The 4,766-nt window shown below is 35.8% G+C and overlaps 1 non-coding gene across 1 annotated transcript; it reads left to right on the top strand.

The window, feature by feature from the left end:
- The first annotated feature begins 2,591 nt into the window (after positions 1 to 2,591).
- Positions 2,592 to 2,699, top strand: LOC131747629 (U6 spliceosomal RNA). The gene has a single exon (XR_009332960.1). It is a non-coding gene; the product is annotated as a U6 spliceosomal RNA (small nuclear RNA).
- The last annotated feature ends 2,067 nt before the right edge of the window (positions 2,700 to 4,766 follow it).

Here is a 4,766-nt window from a genome sequence, read left to right as displayed (position 1 = left end):
ACATTTAAACAACACATGGTTCAAAGAAGACATCTGGGCCCCGGAGCCTGAGGGGAGGGCAGCCTCACTGAGGCTGCTGGCTCTGGAGGGGCCCCAGCAGCCGAAGCTGCGACAGTCCTGGGGACCACAGGCCAGTTGTTTCAACAAGTAACTTAAAGACAAAATGGAAAAACAAGGAGGTTTGTGCCTGAGATTACGTTGATGCGAAACCAGGGATGGTCACCTTGTCCCAGATCGCTCATCCTGGGGTAAGCCAGCTTCCATGTCATGAGGACACTCATGTAGCCCTAAGGAGAGATCCATGTGGCAAGGAACTGAGGCCTCCTACCTACAGCCACATACTTCTAAATATTTTCAAAACATTTGTATGAATTTTCATCCTGAGCAGCAGTGAATGAGATTCAAGGATTATACACATTCTTGTCAAACTTGATAATACCTGTCATTTTCATTTGAACTTTGTGGTTGTATTGGTGATGATGGGGTGCCGTGTGAGATACGACATCATTAAACAGAATAGGTCAGGAGCCTTGGTCTCAATATCCCTGTTTAAAAAGTGTTATTACATGTCTGCCAGAAAGAATTGCTGATGACACTGGAACAAATTGAGAGTTATCCTTAACAATTAAGGGTTTTTCAGCAACATGGATGGACTTAGAGATTGTTATGCTGAGTGAAGCAAGTCAGACACAGAAAGACAGATATCATGTGATATTGCTTATATGTGGAATCTAAAAAAAAAACGGTAGAAAACTTATTTACAAAACAGAAATAGAGTCATGGATATAGAAAACAAACTTATGGTTACCAGGGGATAAGTGGGGGAGGTATAATTTGGGAGAATGGGACTGACATATACACACTACTATATATAAAATAGATAAGTATTGATATGGACCTGCTGTATAGCACAGGGAACTCTACTCAATGCTCGTACTAGCCTATATGAGAAAAGGATCTTAAAAAAAAGCAAGGGTTTGAGGATTACATAATAAATATATATGTGCAAAACTTTTAACATGAAAGGAAAAATAAATTAACCCTGTGGTCCCTGTTATGGTATAAACATTTTGTACCTCTAATTTTCAAATTTTGAAACCCAGCTCCTTGCTGATGGTATTAGGAGGTGGGGCTTTAGGGAGGTGATTAGGTCATGAGACCTCAAATATGGGATTAGTGACCTAATAAATGTAGCACACAAAAGATCTTATGCCCATTATATCATTTAATTACAGAACCAGAAGACCCACATTATGAACAAGAAATTTGGCCCTCACCAGACACTAAGTCAGCTGGCAACTTGTTTGTTTGTTTTTTTCAATAAATAAATAAATAAATAATTTTTTTAAAAAAAGAGGAAATCTGAAGACCAATTTTAAAATACTTTGAACTAAATGAAAAGGAAAATACAACTTAAACTATGTAGAATGCAGAAAAAGCAGTGTTTAGAGGGAAAGGTTTAGCATTAAATGAATATGTTAGATAAGAAGAAAAATCTAAAATCAATAATGTAAACCTTAGGAAACTAGTGAAAGGAGAGCAAATTAAATCCAAAGAGAGCAGAAGAAAATAAATAAAAATTAGAGTAGAAATCAATGATATTGAAAACAAGAAATCAACAGAGAAAACTGACAAGACCAAAAGCTTGTTCTTTGAAAAGCTCAGGAAATTGGTAAGCCACTAACCAGGCTAACTAAGAAAACAAGAGAGAAGACACAAATGACTAACATCAGAAATGAAAAAAAAGGATGCCATGGACATAAAAAGGCTAATAATGGAATATTATGAACAACTCTATGCCCACAGACTTGATAATCTAGATGAAATTGATCTACTCCTTGAAAGACACAATCTGCCAAAACTCACAGTAGAAGAAATAGACAATTTGAATAGACCTATATCTAATTTTAAAAATGAGCCAATAATTAATAACTTTCCAAATCAGAAAGCACTAGGCCCATATGGATTCACTGGGGCAATTCTACCAAACATTTAAGAAAGAATGTATACTCATTCTCTACCATCTCTTCTAGATGATAGAAGCAAAGGCAATACTTCCTAACTTATACTATGAGCTCAGCATTGCTCTAATACCCAAACCAGACAAAGACATTACAAGCAAAGAAAACTACAGACCAAGATCTCTCATGAACATAGATGGAAAAAATCCTCAGCAAAATATTAGCTAGTCAAATCCAGCAATGTATAGTAAGAATTATACAGCATAACCAAGGGGAATTTATTCCAGCTATGCAAGGCTCATTCAATCCACCACATCAACAGGCTAAAGGAGAAAAATCACGTGATCATATCAATAGATGCAGAAAAAGTATTTGACAAAATCCAACACCCATGCGTGATATAAACTTTCAGCAAGCTAGGAATAGAGCAGGAACTTCCTCAGTTTGATAAAGAACATCTACAGAAAAACTATGGCTAATACAACAAATGGTGAGAAACTACATTCTTTCCTGCTAAGATCAGAAACAAGGCAAGGATATTTTCTCCCACCGTTCCTTTTAAACACTGTATTGCAAGTCCTAGCTAATGCAACAAGACAAGAAAGGGATATAAAAGGGAAACAGGTTGGAGTGCTCTCTTCAGCAGCATGTATGCTAAAATTGGAATGATACAGAGAAGATTAGCACGGCCCCTGCTCAAGGATGGGCACGCAAATTCGTGAAGTGTTCCATATTTTTTTTAAAAAAGGGTGTACAGGTTGGGAAAAAATAAATAAAACTGTCTTTGTTCGAAGATGACATGACTGTCTATGTAGAAAATCTGAAAGAATCGACCAAAAAAACCCTGGAACTAAAGTTGGATGATTATAGCAAGGTTGCAGGATACAAGGTTAAAATACAAAAGTCAATCACTTTCTTATACATCAGTAATTTGAAATAAAAAACAAAATACCATTTAAATTAACACCCCCAATAATGACATATTTAGGTATAAATCTCAAATAACATGAACAAGATCTATGTGAGGAAAACTACAAAACTGATGAAAGAAATAAAAGAGCTGAATAAATGAAGAGCTATTCCACATTCACAGATAGGAAGACTCAACATTGTCAAGACGTCAGTTCTTTCCAACTTGATCCATAGATTCAGTGCAATCCCAGTCAAAATCCCAGCAAGTTGTTTTGTGGATATTGACAAACTGATTCTAAAGTTAATATGGCGAGGCAAAAGATCCAGAATCACCAATACAATATTGAAGGAGAAGAACAAAGCTGACACGAACTGACTTCAAGACAGTAATCGAGATAGGCTTTTATTGGCAAAAAAACAGACTAATAGATCAATAGAACAGAACAGATAACCCAGAAATAGACCCACATAAATATAGTCAACTCATCTTTGACAGAGCAGTAAAGGCAATACAATGGAGAAACGACAGTCTTTTCAACAAATGGTGCTGCAACAACAGACATCCACATACAAACAAAAAACAAACAAGCAAAAAACAAAAAAAAAAAGAAGAAAGGAAAAAAAAAGAATCTGCACACAGACCTTACACCAATCACAAAATTAACTCAAAATGGAACATAAACCTAAATGTGAATGCAAAACTATAAAACTCTCCTACAAGATAACAAAGGGGAAAATCTAGATGACCTTTGTTATGGCAATAACTTTTTAAATACAACACCAAATGTATGTTCCATGAAAGAAGTAACTGATAAGCTGCATTTCATTACAATTAAAAAAAAACTTCTGCTCTGCAAAAGACTCAGTCAAGAAAATGAGAAAGCAAGCCACAGAATGTTATAAAGTATTTGCAAAAGACATCTCATAAAAGGATCGTTATCCAGAACATACAAAGAACACTTAAAACTCAACAATAAGAAAATGAACAACCTAATTTTAAAATGGGCAAAATATCTGAACAGACACATCACCAAAGAAGGTATAAAGGTGGAAAATGAGCATGTAAAAGGATGTTCAACATCATACGTCATTAGGGAAATGCAAATTAGAACAACAGTAAGGTATAACTACACACCTATTCGAATGAAAAAAAATCCCAAACTCTGACAACATCACCTATTGGTGAGGATGTGGAGGAACAGGAACTCACGTTCATTGCTGGTGGGAATACAAAATGGTACAGCCACTTTGGAAGACCGTTTGGCAGTTTCATACAAAACCAAATATACTCGTACCACACAATCCAGCAATCATGCTCCTTGGTATTTACCCAAATGAGGTGAAAACTTCTGTCCACACAAAAACCTGCACACAGATGTTTATAGCATCTTTGTTCATAACTGCCAAAACTAGAAGCAAGCAAGATGTCCTTCAATAGGTGAATGGTTAAAAAAACTATGGTACATTTTACACAATGGAATATTATTCACTACTAAAAAAGAAATGAGTTACCAAGCCATGAAAAGGTATGGAGGAAACTTAAGTGCATATTACTAAACGAAAGAAGCCAATCTATAAAAGCTATATACTTTATGATTTCAACTATATGACATTCTGGAAAAGTCAAAACTATGGAGACAGTAGAATGTTCAGGGGTTAGAGGAGGAAGGGATGGATAGACAGAATACAGAGGATTTTTAGGACAGTGAAACTATTCTGTTTAACACTATAAAAGTGGGTATGTGTCATTATACGTTTGTGAAAACTTGTAGAATGTACAACACCAAGGGTGAACCCTAATGTAAACTGTGGACTTTAGGGGATAATGATGTCAGTACAGGTTCATCAGGTGTATCAAATATACCACTGTGGTGCAGGATGTCAACAGTGCAG

Source organism: Kogia breviceps, chromosome 20, assembly GCF_026419965.1.
Source record: "Kogia breviceps isolate mKogBre1 chromosome 20, mKogBre1 haplotype 1, whole genome shotgun sequence".
In the NCBI taxonomy this organism is placed as follows: Eukaryota; Metazoa; Chordata; class Mammalia; order Artiodactyla; family Physeteridae; genus Kogia; species Kogia breviceps.
This window is presented reverse-complemented; position numbering and strand designations above follow the sequence as displayed.